This window comes from Cyanistes caeruleus, chromosome 5 (assembly GCF_971803275.1).
Source record: "Cyanistes caeruleus chromosome 5, bCyaCae1.hap1.1, whole genome shotgun sequence".
Lineage (NCBI taxonomy): Eukaryota > Metazoa > Chordata > Aves > Passeriformes > Paridae > Cyanistes > Cyanistes caeruleus.
In genome coordinates, this window is record NC_141705.1 from 17,610,780 (window position 1) to 17,628,696 (window position 17,917).

Below are 17,917 nucleotides of genomic sequence, written 5' to 3' on the forward strand. Positions count from 1 at the left end.
AGCAGAATCCATGAAAGGATTTGGTAGAATAAGATAATGCCTTAAAACTAAACTTAACTTACCTAAAACTTAAAAGGGAGTTGCTTAGAATGATAATCAAGGTTTTAAGAAGCATCTCAGATAAAGGGTGAAAAGGAATTTCCTTCTTCTGAAATTAAATGGGAAAGAAGCTGGCCTTCCATTTCACAGAGATGAAAGGTAAAATAAAACATCATTCCTTATTCTTAAATTGTGGTACAAGACAGAGATAATGTTCTTGATGTTCTGCCCTGGTCAATAACCCTCCTGGGGAGCATTTATTATGTTTAATACTGTAAAGCAAAAAGGAAATTTTAGTTGTATTAACCATAGCAATACCTTATGTTCCTTCAAGAATAGTCTTTTGGCTTTAGGTTTGCAATCCCCCTGCTGTCTGCATCTGCTTGATCTGAACTTTTTGGGACAAATTTTCCTAAAAAAAGCTTTTTGACAAATGGAATGGACTTGATGTTCCTGCTCTCATGGATAAGTGAGGAAAACTGGATAGGCTGCATGACTGCAGGTATCATACCATGTCTAAAGGAGAAGACAGTAGGGATTGAGTAAAGCAAATTTAGTAGCTATATTTGAACTGTGCAAGCTGCAAATCAGTACTGAACTGGACTGGCATTATTCAATTGCCTTTTATCGCATCCCTTTGATTACTTGCTGCTAAACTGATGGCTTGGAGAGAGTGAAAGAAAAGTTTGTAAATATTTCAAATGTCCTCCTAAATGTGAAACTCTGCCAAATAGTGACAGCAGCTACAAAAATCAACTGCATCACATTTAGCTTCAAGAAAATAACAGGCCTCCCTCCTCCCCACTTTACATGTCATTTATATGTCTTACTTAAGATTTAGCAAAGTAAAATAATTGCCCTGGCAACTGATTCCCACAAATAATGGCTCTTAAGTCTGTTTTGAAAATGAGCAAATGATGGATTTTTTTTTCAATGAATTGGAAAAGGAAAGAAAAAGGATTGTAAATGGCAAAGAAGAAAGAAAGGCGTAAAAGCTACTCAGGGACAGTTCAGAAGAAGTATTTGGCAGCAACACTGCCAAATCTGCAAAAAAGGGAGTATTTTCTCCCTCCTCTCCACTAGAAGTTGCATTAAGTATATGTACACCTTGTGCAGGACAAGGTCTGAGCCGTGGGCTTTGACACTGAGAGTCTTATGCTATATCCAAATTAGGACAGAGACACTCACATCCCCAGCTCAGAGAGGGAAGAGAGCTGGTGTTTCCCAGCTGAGTGCAGTGTCTACCCCTGGTCTTTTCCAAAACAATGAAATGGGACAACTGATTCTGCAGATGACTTATCCTAATTTGCTTGTCTTCATACAGGAAGTGGAGAATCTCAGTTTCACATCCTCAGAGTTTCACATCTGGCAGTGGCTGGTGTTACAAGGTTACTTTCCCCAGCTCCTGTCCAGTCATGGAAGCAGAGGGGGCTCTCAGGAAGATTCCTCCTCTTCATGTTTATGTTCAGTGGTGTGAGTTGGTTGAAGGGTTAGGAGGGGAGGGTTCATGTGCTTTATTTCTCAACAGAACACAGCATAAGAGAACGATTTGTGCAGACAGCACTATCTCACTTGGGATATGGTGTGCTTTAGGTACATCACATCGAGAGTTGTTCACCAATAAAGACCTGAGCTTCTAGGTTCTCCACAAAGATGGAATTTTTTTTACCTGTAAGCCACAGAGGTCTAATTAGACAGTACATATGTTGAAACATAACTTAGGCTTATGACTTCCCTTGTGTGAAGAAGTGACCAATTTCAAGTACAAGCTCAGCCTCAGAATATGTAGCACAGATTTCTCTGTTGACCAGAGCCACTCCAGCAGATCTTTCCTTTCTTCTGAGTCTGTTGTCCAAACCTGATCAGGAAGGAACCCAAAACTGGAAACATGCACTGCCTCTTCTAATTTCAGAAAAATTCATTCCATTATTACGAAACAGGCATGTTTTGGCTAAAATGGTACTTGTCAGATTCTGTCTTCCTGTGTCAATACTAGCCTAGAGTAGTCCTGGCCATTCTTGAAGGAGTCACTCACTGCTACAGATTCAATTCTCACAAACTCCACTGTAGATATTGAAAATGAGCCATTTATCATCAGATTCATATCCAGAAGAGACATATTTCCCTCATTCTTCTTGCTGTGTCCGAGCTCCATTAGCCACACATAACACCCATCTTCCTTCAGAGATCCATTCGCCTGGCAGAAATATACTGTTTCCCTTACACTTATTTTTTCACCATCACTATGCATTTATAATTTAATTAAACCCCAAAAGATGTAAATTATACTAACCAAACTGGTTTTGCCAGAGCTCTGTACCTGAGCCTTTGTAACAGAGGGTGCAGTAGAATCTGTTCTTTTCTCCTCTGATCCTTTGGCAGTAGAGTGCACTAGCATAAAATGGATGCTAACTCTGAAGCAGGGAGCACAGTGCCTGTGGAACAGCAGGCCGCATAACTTTCTCAGTCTTGCCCGAGAAAGTGGCCTGGGAAATCATAAGGAGGAATTAAAACAATCCTCAGAGATAGAAAACAGCCTTGCAGGTGCTGTTTGTCTGTTCTTGCAAGAGAAGGTCGAGGGGTGGTGTACCCCACTGACCAATGATGGTGATGTGTTAGTTTACTAACCAATAAGAGTTTTACTTTTCTGTACTTTCATGTATCGGTCTATAATAAAGATCTGAGGTAATAAACCGAGAGAAATTCTCCTGTTCGACTCCAAGAGAGTCTGTGTCATTCTTCTCACCATTCCCAATAGAGCAACAGCATAATGATGTGGAGACTTCAAAACAGAGGGAAGTGGAGCAAGAATACAGGAGAGAGAATACAAAAACTGTTGGAAAGAAGTGAAAGCTGACAAATTAGATTGTGAGGCCATTGGGCTTGCTATGTTTGTGCAGGGAATAATGTTATTGGGGCAGTCAGGATATGAACAATAATGAGAGTTTAGTTGATGAGATGCACAGTGGTTAGCTGAAGTAGTACCTTTTATTGATTTTTCAAACTATTTAATTCTTTCTTTTTAGCTTACTCAGATATCTATTTAGTTGGCATCTGTCTTAACTTCATATATCATTGTAACTGTTTTCTTCCCAGACTGACTGCTACTTAAGGGATAATAGGAGGGATGCTCTGTTTTACTAGACAATAATATGGTTCCTGCTTGAATCAATTACAAGGCTGAAAGGAACCTGATTATTGCCAGAGAAAATGGGGCATCCCTCCTATTGTGCTTAATATACTGGAAGTGAACCAATAAAGTTGATTTTTGGATACAAAGTTAATTACATTGAAAAATCAGCTGTAATCCATCTGATGAATACTGCTTTTAAACACGCAGAAGTATACTCATTTAGGCCTATTATTTCCTATTTGTAGGAATTAGGGTCTCTATAAAGTTAGCTGATCAATTTAATTTTAATTGTTCCCCTATTATGGAAAGAAGTATGGAATGGAGATAATACTCATATGCCCACCTCTTAAGGGTGTCCTGAGAATTAAACAGTTAATGCTTTTACAGCATTACTTTTAACATTTACAAGGAAATAAAAATGCTTTGCATTACTAAGTAATAATTAGTATTAAGCAGGAGTAGCTAAAGAGAGGTTACAGATTGCTTTCTAATGCCCTTTCCAATCCCTACTGCTTATTAGGAGGAATCCCACCCAGGGTGTAGAGAACGTCCTGCCTTAGGAAGACAATTTACATCTGCTTGCATTTGTTTCAGTAAATCAAGCCTTCTGGTTCTCCCTTTTTCTACTCACAAGTGAGAGGGATGAGTTTACAGGCAATGCAAAATTGCACCTTTAAGCAAGGCTGTGTGTAGGCAAAACATATTCCTACAAGTCGCTAGAGGACATGGAACATGTTGGAAAATAGGCCAGCTGGCTGCCCATTTACACTTTATGGATTTTCTCCCTTCTACAGTAGGGCCCTTGGTAATGCTGAGATTTTCTGTGATGGCCCTAACCAATAAAAGAGGGAAGGATGACATTTGTGGTAAAAAACTACCAGTGGCAGGAAGGACACAGTACAATACGTGGTCTCCTCAGCTCTTAGGTCTTTCATCCACTGTGGAAGAAAAATATCTCAGAAAAGAGAATTGACTGTGCTGTAGGTATTTACATGTTCATAAACTGTTTCAGTTCCTGAGTTCCATTCAAGGGACAATCAGTATTCCTTGGTACAAATGTGGTAATGTGGAAATGTACATCAGTCCTGATTAACAATCACTCACATGGATTTGCACAAAAGGATAATGATGGACTCACAGGAATTCCATTGCCCATCCTCTGATTTTTAAACCATAGACATGTGAAATATGTTCGTAGTGTGGTAGAGATTAAAAAGGAGGAAGCTGTGATAGTACAATCACATCCTTTTACCCACAGTAGTCCTAACTGTGAGTGAAGTCTCACTCAAAGTGTGACAATAACTCCATGTTAGTTTTTCTGGCTGAGAGTCTGCATTTTTACCATAATTTTATGTAATTCTTTCAGAATTGGAAGGGAAATACAGCAATCTCATATGTTCCTGACACATTCATTTATATCACAGGAACCAGTCACTTGAGCTTACAACTCGAAGTTAATAAATTCTGTAAGCAGCGTCACAATGCTAAAATTGGTTGATAAGGCCACTTCACCCACAGAAAGCATCCACTGTCCCCTTCCAAGGAAGAATTGTCCTGTTTCAAGACTTCATGTAAAATAACATGTAGGTTAACATTATTCAGCATGCTAAAGGCAAAACTCCATCCCTAAGGAAAAGTGAGAACAGAGCTCCTGCTGCAGCTATGGTGGAAGAAGGATGGTCCTTCCCAGGCTGTGAAGCCACACATGCTTTGCACACTGGTGGAACCATCCTGTTACCAGGACAGACCTTACCTGACTTTCTCTGCACGGAGGTAGCAGGGCTCAAGGTTGCTGTGCTGCACAGCCAAACCCTACCTGGCTGTTTGACTGGCAGGGAAATGAGATGATACTTCCACACAGGTTATTTTTAATGTGATCTGCTCTCCTTGAAAAAATAGAAACAGTCTAGTATGTTTAACCGTGGGTTAATTATATCTCCATTTTCAACCAGGGTTTATCCCATCCCCATTATATTTCTGTAACATATTTTGAATGAGCTTTCAATCCTGCCACATCAAGTGTTTTTTTAATGTAATTCTTCTGCTAGTCAGAAATATTAGTAATTAAATTCTCTCAAATACGCTAGTGTAAAGCAGAGGGAGAACATCCCAATTCTATCAGCACTGGTGTTAATTATTTTAGGCAAGCTGTCATTTATGTTTTCTAAAGTGGATTTTGTTCTTGCAGTCAGGAACATTGCTTAGTGCAGAATTAATTAATCATTATAAATATAAAACCTGCAGTATCAGCTTCTGTGTTCAGTAAGGTTTCAAGAGGCAAGGTTGAAGGAGTCAATAGGCTGCTGTGGGGAATCATGGTTTTTTTCATCTGATACAAGGACAATTAAATTATATGCCTAATCTTTACAGGAATATGTATTTAAAGCATCATCGCAAAATATTAAAAAAAAGAAAAATTGATAATTTATTGTGACTTGCAGCTTTTACTAATGCAATATTGTTTTTAAAAGTGCTGTATAAAACAAGATTAGTGAGGAAGAAACTGAAAAGCTAAGCTTACTATAAATTTTAAGAGTTGTATTTAAAGGTGTCTTTCTTATTTTAGTTATTTGGAAAATGGTTGAGTCATTAATTTCCTCGCCAGTACAAACACCAGCATAAAGATCTACAAGACCACAAAAATAAACAGATAATAATCTGACTTTGCCTAGAGGATGCTGTGTAAGATCTGAATGCAAGCACTTAAAACTATAGGGGTAGTTTTACTGGAAGAGGCCAATGAAGTCTGACAGCTCAGAAAAACTGGAATTAATGATGAAATAAGCTAAAAAATTTAATCTTGCTATTTGGTATAAGCGATGTTGGCTTTTTCTTTTCTTTATCTGCTCTCTTATTTTCCCCTCAGAATGCAATTAAGGCACATTCTTTCTCAATAAAAATGGAAGTGATGTCATTGTCTAAGACACGCACTGACTTTGCACCAGCAGAAAACTGGCTGATTATTTTCTAGTACAGGGATTAAAAATGTGATGTATGGCCAGTAGCTTTACAGAGTTTCTGACCATCATGTTGCATGTCCCATTGTTTTACAATATAGATATGCTGGCATTTAATCTCCAAAAGCAATGGATAATGTCAGACTTTGAGAAGGGGAGGGAAATCAAATCTACCTAGAGATACCTACTCAGGATCCTATGAAATACATATGACCTTCTGTTGGAAATGCACTCTCTACTTTCCAAAGGCATTCTCTTGACATGTAGGTTGTATGTGATTGAAAGGTATGGGTCTGTCTGTGCAATAGATAATATTAATTATGTAAGCTTCCTCAGTTTTATAGTTTATTGTAAAAGATATTATTTCATGATTTGTATCACTACAATTGTGTTTGTAATGGGATTTTAATTGATTTTGAATCCAATTAAAAAAAACCCTATTTTTAAAGCACACCTCAGCTGCTGCCACTTTGAATCTGTGCCAAGCTGGCAGACTGTAACTCATTGTGTCATCATTGAAATGTCTTGCTGCAGTGCTGGAGTTAGGGATTCAGAAATGATCTGCATTTAATACAGTCTCTTAACTTGCAGCCATTTCAGAACTTAGGAATTCTGAAATCTTCAATAAGCATGTTACTGACAGTCTGTAGGCATCTGGTAGGATTGTGTTGTTTCACTTACTCTTGACACTTGTTGAGCTGATAATCTTTTAAAGATACTTTTATTAAGAAGTGCAATTATTTTCCCAATACATGCTTGGATTTTGGTTTTACCTCAAAACATTATTTACCCAGATAAACATAGGATTTGGAAGGCATGCAATTGATCAAATACAACTCACAAACATCTCTCCTTGTCTTGAACACAGCATAAATCCACATCCAAACATTCACAAGGTTTGCAGTGGGCAGAAATACAGATGATCATTCCTTCATTTGGGATTCTTGTATCCACTCTGTGTTACACTCATGAAGCTATTTCCTGACCCTCTTATACCTGTGTTGATTAAAAATGCGTAGAATTTGAGCTGACATGTTTTAGATAATTATCTGTTATAAGATAAACAGTGGTTACTTAATACATGCAAAAACCTTTCTTAGTATTTGAAGTAAGGTCACATAAGCTCATTTGACCACAAAGAGGGGATATTACTGCCCTCAGGCTGAAGCAAGAGCCTAACAAGCATTGGAAACTGTGGCTCGTCTCCCAAGATCATGTATATTCTGGTATTGCAGATGATGATCTTGGTTCATGTTTCAATCTGTGGAGCTTTCCAGAGCAAACTTTCCATTAACCCAGAAGATTCTAAAAGGTTAATTAATCACTGACTGGGTCTGAGGGAAATTGCAGCAAACTATTGCTCAAAAGTATTAAAGTGCTCTTTACAGTTGGCTTCAGGTAGTATTACCTAATCCCAGGAATGGCTTTAACCCTCAGGCACTAGTTCATTGTGGTTGGCCTCAAGTGCAGTCAATAATCTGTATTTGCTATTAGGGCTCTGCTAGTAATTGAATTTTGGTTTAGTGGAAGAACCAAACATTTCAAAGAACAAAAAAAAAACAAAAAACAAACCCAAACCCTCCATAACTCCCTTTGGTTTAGGTTCTGTGATTCTGTATCTTTTGAGAGTATTTTTGATAACCATGAAAAAATGAACGTAGAAGGGTGTTACCTACACCTGCTTCTGAAAACAAGAATTTGATCATCTTTCCTCCCTCCTTATAGGTGAGTCTTCTAACCACTAAGCTTTGAGACATTGATTTTTTTTCCTCTTGAAATCGTTCCACATTTCATAAATGTTCAGACACTAATTAGTGCAGAAGCTGGTACCTAACTACGAAGGCACACTTTTCTTCAGAGCTGTGCAAGTATTCACATAAATGAATGAAGAGGATATCAAGCCAGATAATGAGTCAGCTCCAGGACTGGTATGGTTATGTCAGTGCAGGGCTGTGCCCAGGCTAATTAGCTCATTTGAAGAGAAGAGCTAATTAACTCTGGAAGAGCAGTGAGCGGCTGCTTCTTATACACAGCTACTGTTTCTGCCACTCACATCTGCAGTACTTGTGTAGTTCTGAGTCTACTGTGTAGTCCTCTGGACGCAGCATTCCTTGGTGCAGGCCATCCCTATGCTCTGAAAATGTGCTATATGGATGTGCTTAGCTCCCGTAAATTTGTGGGTTTTTTTGGTTCATCCCTTTCATCACTTTTTCTCTGCCTTTGTTCATCACACATACTATAATGCTGAAACTTGTTTAGCAGCACAGGTTCTCCCTCTGAAATAAATGAAAGATATTTGGGGTATGAGAAACATGTGAAAGAAGCCATAAAATTGCACAGACATGAACAATTTCTAATGGCCCCTCTGCTTTGAATGAATGTTATTAGGAACTGCTTAGCTGACATACCCCAACTGTGTGGCAAGGCAGACAGGCACATGGGTAAAGGCACATGTGACTTTTCTAGCAAAGACTGATTAGAATTTCCCATTTAAAACTTGTCCTTATGTTTTCAAATAGCAGCACTATATAAAAGATGCAATTCTATTATTCTGCAGTTTCATTTTTTTAATATAAACTCTGAATACAGGCTAATACATCTTCTTTCCCTATGCTACCCTGGAGTGTAACCCACTGAATAAAGAATAGCTTCCTATGCAACTGAGCATTATGTTATAATGAAGAGACTCAGTTATCAGATTATTAATATTTCTAAATGAAGCAATCATTCTGAAACAAGAAAAATAAGAAATGTTTCTATCTATTTTATATTTGAATTAGGGTGTTTTCAATCCCATTATTACAAATTAGTTCAATAGAGCTTGCACAAAACAGGTCCAGATAATAAAAAAACTGTTGAGTTGTTACATATGTTAAGTTTCTGAGTACTATTGTTTGCCATAACTCAACTAAACAGGCAAGTGAGACATTTAGACACCTGATGGCAATCTTTCATTAAATTTGGTTAGGTATGATTTGTGCCTCATCCTGTATGACATTCTGTATGACAACGTCTCAGACATAACAATACAATTTAGTTTTGTATAGGACTTCAGTCAAGAAAACCCCACAAAGAATTCTTATGATGAGATGCATAAGGGAGAGATAACACTTCTTGGATGTGGGTTCAGTGGTTCCCAGAAAGGCAGTATACAAAAAAAATTACATTAGCTGCAAAAATTAGAGGGGAAAACCCAGCAATTTTAAAGCAGCAAAGACAGTTATGCATTTTTGCAGCCAGTTGGAGTGAGAATAAACTGGAAGAAAGTGGCAAAGGGAGGAAAAGGTAAGTGAGGTTTATGTTGTGTTAAATGATGCAACATAACCTAATGCCATGCATGAATTGTGTTACTTCAGAGACTTAAACAGATGTTGTTCACTATTTCTTAGGGCTGACTGGCCAGCTAGCCTAGCTTTCTTATTGCTATGCCAAGTACAATAAACTTGTTTTTACAAAACGAATATGATCATGTGTGACAAATTCTACCCTTCCTCACTATCTGTAGTCATCTTAAATGTATTAAAATTTGCAGCTCCATATTTGAGATTAGGAGGAAGACAAGCTGCAGGAAATGTGCATTCAAACCCATTTGGTAGGTGATGTAATAAGTAACAGTCCAAGTGTTTGTCAGTCTGTCAGCGCCAAAGACTCTGACATACAGTCCTACAGAGCTTGACAAAACCTTCTAAGAGGGAATTGTAGTTGTCAGACCCCTTTGGTTCCTGATGCAGTAGGAGCCAAGGAGACAGAGTTTGGATTCTCTAACTTATTCTGGATACAAGGATCATTTCTGCTCTTTCCCTCGTGATGGGGGTTTGTTTAATAGTGCATCTGTCTTCCTTCTCTGTCTCCCAGAGAACCCCAACACAGTTATTTACACTGGTCACACTGAAGAGGTACTTTATGTGCATCCAATTCTTCTGTCCCTGCCTGAAGGGCTCAAGCACAGCTGGTGAGTGCAGACAGATGGAGAAGGGCAGGTAAATTGTGAGACAGCCACGGTTCGCTCACCAGACAGTGGTTTCGTCTCGACAACTGCCCAACTGTGGAAGCATATTGTGAGTGCCAGGGGCTGTGGCAACAGAGAAAAAGACTTTGATTAGTTTTCAGGAGGTAGAACAAGAACCTGGCACTCTTTTCTTCCTGAAAATACTGTGTTACCCAAAAAACAGCTTAAAAAAGGGATGCATTTAGTATTACAAATAAGTGTAAACACAAATGGGTGCTTGGTCCTGGACAAAGCTTAAAGTGACCCATTAATGCTAGAGGAGTCACTCTAGTGTGTTATTGATGTGAGAGACAAATGCAGTCAAAATGATTACTTTCTGAAACATCTTTTGATTTTAGGGAAAAATGGTTCCTTGGATCAGGCTACAATCTGTAATTCTGAAAACCTTAAAAATAAACAACTACCTGATAGAGAGAGGCAGAGGCGCCAGCCACCAGCATTTACTTCGGAGTAGAGGAATCCTTATAGGAAGGAACAAAGGATCTCTCCCATTATTTCTGTCCATATCCCTGAGGGAGAACAATGACAAAAATCAAAGGGGTAAATGTTACCCTTTCTTCTCAGTTCACCCAGCCCCAGAGCATTACGGAGCCATTCAGCCATAAGGCGATACCTGGTTACTTGGGAAGTGCAGAGAGGATGTGAAGTGCTGCTTCCTCTTCAGAGGTAGAAGCTGATATTCTTCATCTGTGGCAGCTGGTGGGCAGTCAAGATGCAGTCAGACAGCCTTGTGTTTGAATCCTCTCCGAGTGTTTATCTCTCAGATACAACATACATCAATCTTACCTTTCAAAGGTTTCTTTTTTATCAGCATGAAATAGTTATTCTGTTTTATAGAAGATGAATGTACTGTGTTGAATAGACAAGTGAACAAACAAATCAAACACTGATTTTTGCTTTGACCTATTGCCTCAGAAAAAGGCTTCCTATGGTCATAATGTAAAAGGTGCTAATGTCAAATTAATGTCTCTACGTTCAAATTTTATTTAGTACTAGAAAAATTGAAAGGAGGTCCTAAAATTCCTAAAACTGTGTTAATAATTGAAATAGGACATTCAGCTTCTGCTCCAAGAAGTGTTCCTTGAGCAGTACACCGGTCTGAGGATAAAGGCTGGAATATATAAATTTAACCTTTAAAAGAACAGAGTTTAAAAGGCTAGAGATAAATGTTTTACAAACATTGTCTTGAGCTCTTCTTTTAATCCTCATAGAATTGAAATAAAACTGCATGTATCCATGTAAGTAATATTCCTTGCCACAAGTGAGTATGTTCTCCCCACCCACTTGCCCTCCAAAAGGTTATAATCCACTCTTACCCCAAATAAATATGAAAAATCATAAGGATGGATGTCAAAGGAAGTGATATAGATTATACTCAGGAAAGAAATAAGGAGTGAGTGATCACCTCATGGACATGTCTCCCAACTCTGTTGTGTTTTGGAACAAACACAACAAACTTTTACTGCTTCCTACTCACCTTCTAGTGACATTTACTGGCTTCCAGTCAACCACTTTTCCTGTAAACATGTCAGCTGCAGTTGCTTTTTATTGGTGTAGTAGCTTAACCCCAGCCAGAAGTCCCATGCAGCCGCTGGCTCACTCCCTGAGAGAGACTGAAATGTTAAAGATTAATGACTCAGACAATCGCCCATTTGCAAAAGCAGCAGGTGCTTTGCTGAGGCCAGGTTTGCACGCACACCCCCCAGCTGAAGGGGGGGAGGAGGGTTTTGGATGTGGTGAAACCTCTGATCTGTGTAGGAGCAGCCCAGGTGCAAAGGGGGTGTGCACCCACCACCAGAGGTTAACCACAACAAATTGACCTTTCCTAGCAATGAGCTGGGTCTTGAGCCACATGAGGGAAGAGGCCAAAAAGAAGAAGATCTTGCAGGGTGGGACAGTGCTTTTCATTATGCCTGTGGCTACCTTAACACAACTGGTTCAGGTGTAAAACTTCCCTCTGGGAAGGTATTGTGACGTTCACACGTAGGCCTAAAATTATTCATCCTTTCTGATGGGGCATAACTGGCTCAGCTGTGCTGACAAGAGAGACAGCTGTCATGTCTTAGGTGTCATAAACCATCAAAGACCCCTGAAGCATCCCCAGACTTATTCTGGGGCCTCCCACCAGAGGACTGCACGTGATCCACAGTGTTACATCAGTGTAAAACTATCCCCCCACCAGGAGAGGTGCCTGGACCTTCCCACCTGATCCTAATTAACCCACTGAAATTTGTGCTTTTCAGGCTTCCCCCACCCCCAATGGATCAAGACTGGGCAACCTTCCAGTCAACAGACACCAAAATTGCAACAATCAAGTCTCATCTGGATCTATCCATGGGTGGTGATATCTTTCTACTCTTATCCTTTTTTTCTCTTTCTTTCTTTTCCTTGTACATTTTCTAACTGCTATTTTTATGTTTTTATATTGCTATATTTCTACACCTAACAACCAGACTGACTACATACTTCCTTTCCATTGCAACCAAATTGATCTGAAATAAATCTGCCATATATATATATATATTTATAAACAATGGTCATTTAGTGTTGTTTCACTCTAATCTGCCCCAAAGGATCTACTATTAACAAGAACTACAGTTAACCCACCTTCAGGGGCAGGTCATAATACTCCCCAGCCAGCATGGTCTGGAAGGGAAAAAGCTAAAAAACTCATGGGTTGAGATAAAGACAGCTTAACAGGGAAAGCAAAAGCCACACAAGCAAACAAAGCAAAACAAGGAATTCATTCACCACTTCCATGGGCAGGCATGTGTTCAGCCACCCCTGGGAGAGCAGAGCCCCTCCATGCCTAATGGTGACTTGGGAAGGCAAATGCCATCACTCCAGAAGTCCCCTCCTTCCTCTTCTCGCCCTGCACACTGAGCATGTTGTCACATGGTACATGCCAGAGACTGGAAAGGTTGACGTCTCAAGACATTTTAGGATGCCTGTAGGTTGTGGCAGCGGGACAGGTCACGCCTTGCCTTGCCAAAGTAATGAACTCCTTCCACCCCAACACCCCTGAGCTTGTATCCCAGCCTAGCAGAGCTGCCAATCACTGACACACCAGAGACTGTGCTAACCCCATTCCTGAGGGGCAGAGTGACCAGAAGCCCCACCTAGGGGGTGGGCCCACAGAGGCCATTGGCTATTTAAGGATGAGCCGGAGATGAGCATGTCTTCATCCTCCCCACTACTGGAGTGTGTATATAATCCATGCTGGAACCCAGGATTTGGTAGCTATATGTGTGTGTTTCTTATCTTTTCTCTTCTTGTTCTTGAAATGTTCCTTTTCTTTGAACGTTTTGGGTAACTTAATATCAAACACGCTTAAAGTTTGCTAAATCAAGTGGGCTGGATTAATACTGTGAGAAGTGTTTTATGTTGACTGGATGTTGTATTGAATCTTTTACCAAGGTTCCTTGGTTTTCTATATTTTGCCAGTAAAGTAATTTTGATCTCTTGAGACTATCTGGTCTATTTAACCATAAGTACAAGGACCTTTGTAAACCCCTTCTGTTTAAATGTTGGGGCCTTACAGTGTGAAATAGCCCTTTGGTTAGCGGGGTGCCTGTCCTCGCTGTGTCTCCTCCCAGCTTCCTTTGCCGACCGGGCAGTATAAAAAGCAGAAAAGTCCTTAACTCTGTAAACACTCAGCAAGAACGAAAACATCTCTATGCTGTCAGCCCTGTGTTCAGCATAGATCCAAAACACAGGCCCATACTGGGAACGAAACTCTAACATTAACTCTACCCCAGTCAGAACCAGCACACTTGATAAAAGAGACAACAGTTGTTTAACTACAGGCTTAACTTTTAATGGGAAGGCAGATTTTTCAAATATTAGAAATGCAAACAAGTCCTTTGGTCTTGGACAATTTGGTCTTTTCTCATTATCCCCTCTAATATGATCCCCTGTTTGATTTTGGTACTGTCAGAAATCTTCCTCACCTTTGCTTATCTAGAATTTCAAAGCAGCTCTGGACCAGTCTTCTCCATGTTCAACTCCAGGTGAACACTTTCTTTTCACCATCACAATCAACAGGGATTAGGTAAGCAACAAACAGAGTAATTAGAAGCATTATGTAATTCCATATACCAGCTACAGGTCTATGGATTAATGACTATTAAAACACTCTTGGCAGACTGTGTGAGCGGAACTGCACTGGAGTCTGTAGCAGAGATCTAATTTGCTTTTCTAAACTTTCCTTTGTATTTTTGTGTTGCTGTTGTTTTTATCCCAAAAGATTTAATTTATACAAAGCTGAAAAGCTGTTATAAATACTGGAAACCCAAACCTGCTGCTTTCAGGAAAATTTCTTTCCAATTTTCCTTGCAGAATTGCCATTTCTTTGATGTTTGACAGGGACTTGAAACCTGGGATAGAGTGACCCATATAGGAAGAAAGAAAATAGGGACACTACATTTTTGTTAGAAAAACTGGGACATCTGGTCACCTCATTTATTACCAAAAAGAATATCTTCAGAAAATGATATCTCTAGGTACAGGGATTTGATGATTTCTTAACAGTAAGAGGAAAATAGAGACTCTGTTAATTAAAAGTTGATCTAAATTCCATTTGAGGGTAGGAAATTTGAGTTTTTAAACAAGAAACTGTAATTTTGCTTATTAAATTTACACTAAAAAGAGATTCCTATGTCTAAAACGGAAAGCCCATTCGTGTAATTAACATTGTAATAAATCCAGATACACTAAGCCCCTCCAACATTAACATGATGTGCTTCTCAGCTATACACCTTCAAACCTGTTAGAAAACCTCTGTAAGAGGTTTATTTTATAGTCTGCTGGAATGGAGTGTTTTATAGGCCGAGAAATCCTTTGCATGTGCCATACATAATAGGGCAGAGATACATTAATGATGAGAACATGAAACATAACCATGTAAACTCTGAAGGAGAATGTCATTACAATCAAATATATCAGTGAACAAGGTTCACAAGTACTGCAAAAGCCTGAAAGATAAAGCTGAAATCTGAACTCTCTATATGGTGATGTACAGAAAGAGTGGATTCTTTTACGTTCTTAAAATGTAAAGAAAGATTTTGAAATGAGTATTTAGAGAAATCAATTTGTCTTTAAAACCATGTTGTTTTGGGCAACTTTTTTTACTGGTAGGAAAGATTCCATGTTTTGATAATTTTAAAGCATTTTCACTCTGACATCAGAAGTAATGTAATCTCTGATCACCAAACACTTTACTGCCAGAGAATGGTTCACAAAACATTGTTTCACAGCTTCATCATGCATAGCAGAACTGGTTAATGAGCTCCATAGTGTTTGGTCTAAGGCCCGAACTTTATTCTTTCCAAGGTTCTGTCTTAGTATGGTCACGTCAGATTCAGTCAACTATGTTACTGAGCTTCTTGAATGGCCTCCCCTTACTGTTTCCTGACAGGTTTGTTGCTCCAGGGACACCCACACCAATTTGCAGCTTGCCAGTGAAACAGCAATAGTTTCCATGATACCTTGCCTCCTTCGCCAGCTTCCACATTCCCTGTTGTCCTGCAGCAAATAACCCAGAGGATCTCCCTTTGTCATCTTAGAAGTTCCTAAAATCAATCTCCCCTTTCCTTCTCTCTATTTGTAGTATTCAAACCAACATCCAGCTCATCCCTTGCAATCTCCAGCCATTTCTGTATTTCCTTTGCATCTCTTAAGGTGCAACATACATGAACCTTGGCTATACAAGGCACTGAATAACATTTTCTGCAGCATGTTATCTCTAAGTCTTAAGTTCCCAGCAAGGATTTGCATTTTATTACTGTACAATTAGATATAATCAAGACAGCAGTGGTTTCAGGTGGTAGCTTCAGTCTTGGATTAAGTGTGATAGATCACATAGTTTTGCTAACTGACTTCAAAGCCTTTTATTTTGTTTTGTTTCCAAATGTTTCTTCAGGGCTCTGCTAGTGCAGGACATATGCTGTTCATGGTTTGAATGCTCTGTCTTCTCTCTCTGCTGCTTAATCAGTTTGTGATCAGTTTGTTATATATGTTCGTTTTTCATATTTGTACTCATTGTGTTACTAATGTTCTGGATGATGGGAATGAAATTAAGCAACCAAAGTTACCAAAGAGACCTTTTGAAGGAACCTTAATTTTATTAGCTCAGGAGGAGTATGGAATTTGAGCCATGCTGAGATAACATCACACAGTAGGTCACATCCAAGGGCTGACATTATCTCCCAGGAACACACACTCCTGGGGTGTCTTATTAATTATAGTTAATTGCATGGGAATTAATGAGCTTTTTCAGTGAATACTGGGCTACTCTACAGCTGTGAAACAAACTATATTAACTTTTATTTTTATGTTTCTTGGTCTTTGAACAGTTAAATGCTTTCGCTTATCTTAATTCACTCTCCACTCTTCTAGTGTATAACTAATTTAATATTTTTTATTGTTTCCCAGCACCACTGTTATATGCTTTCAATAAGAATTTTTTTCCACTATTTTTATTGTGTTTTTTATCTCTGCCTAAAAAATGAAATTTACCTCATTTACCTTAAAATTCCCCTTGATTTGAGAAAGGTTTAAAAGCCATTTTCAAGTATAAATATCTGAGACATAATGCATGATTCTGTTAGTCTTCAGTTCTTATTTAGACAACCTCCAGACAGTGTCCATAATAAAAATACTGAAACACGTTCATCATGTTGCTGACTTCAGAATTCTTGTTAAACAACTGTATTAAAAACCTAATACCTTCCCAAAACTAAAGCACTAACGTTAGAGAACATGGGCTATTTCAATGCCAGAAGTGAAAAACCCAAAGAAGAACCTGTATTTCTGAAGGAATTTGTTAGCTTGGGGAGAGATATTTTGGGTTTCTATTTGACTTGACAGATCTTGGTCCCTTTTGGATATTTCTCTGCTCTACATGATAAACTCATGTACTCCATATTCATAGACCTGTAATACTTACTAAACAAATTTAACATTCAAGGCATTTCTATTTTTGATAACCTTTTTGTTGAATATAGAGTGTGGCTGATTTTATGGAGGAACTGTAAGAAGCTGAAAGACATGATGAATGAATTGAGAAAAACTTGCTGTGAAGGAATAAGGATGATGCTGTGCTATCACTGCTGAGTGTTATTCATTATACACTATAAGCACTGCAGCAGAATATTTAGTGGTGAACACTTACAAAGCTCAGTATATCTTAAAAGCCCAGAAGAATTAATTAGGCCTTAAATAACCCCTGTTAATTTTTAGCACATACTAGTCATCTTTCCACTGACAAGATTTTACAAAAATACCCTTTTCTCAAGCCTTCCAAGTATTTCCAGCATCATAATGAACTCCATTTCTAAAATCAGTATCTTTTCATGGAAAACACAATGTTGAACACTTGAAAGCTCTAATGCAGCCTATATTCCTATAAAATTTATTCTTTGTAATAATATGGTCTTAAAGTTATGACTCATAAAAACATCATTTTATTGAAAATATAAAAAGTGAAAAGTTTTAAATGAGTGTACAAAACAAACTTAAGACATTAAGTATTTTTTTCATTGCTGTATAAAATTTGATTTTTTTCTCTAAACAATTGTAGGCTTGATACAGAAGGGAAAAAAAGGACATACTAAATAGAGAAAGTTATAAAAAAGTTCAGTTTACTTTTGAATTAATGTTGGTGATTCCAAGTTCAGCTGTACTTGGTGACACGTTTAACTTTTTCAGTTTAAATGACATAAAAATGTCAAGAGCAAAAATGTGCATAAAACTTTCAGTTTATCACTCACACACTTCAAA

General features: G+C 38.5%; 1 protein-coding gene and 1 long non-coding RNA gene across 4 annotated transcripts in view; one reads left to right on the plus strand and one right to left on the minus strand.

Annotated features, from left to right (window-relative positions):
* LOC111928147 (uncharacterized) overlaps nucleotides 1-17,917 on the plus strand; it is a 128,183-nt gene that overhangs the window by 28,877 nt on the left and 81,389 nt on the right. The gene's annotated exons all lie outside the window — the stretch shown is intronic.
* On the minus strand, nucleotides 8,530-13,213 carry LOC111943772 (uncharacterized). Of its 3 annotated transcripts, XR_015287616.1 has the most exons (7): nucleotides 12,746-13,203; nucleotides 12,062-12,174; nucleotides 11,616-11,751; nucleotides 10,925-10,987; nucleotides 10,752-10,834; nucleotides 10,543-10,647; nucleotides 8,530-10,201 (listed from the first exon to the last, which is right to left on the minus strand). It is a non-coding gene; the product is annotated as an uncharacterized LOC111943772 (long non-coding RNA). The 3 variants fall into 3 exon arrangements; XR_015287618.1 differs by lacking the exon at nucleotides 12,062-12,174 and having other exon boundaries at nucleotides 13,123-13,213; XR_015287617.1 differs by lacking the exon at nucleotides 12,062-12,174 and having other exon boundaries at nucleotides 13,045-13,201.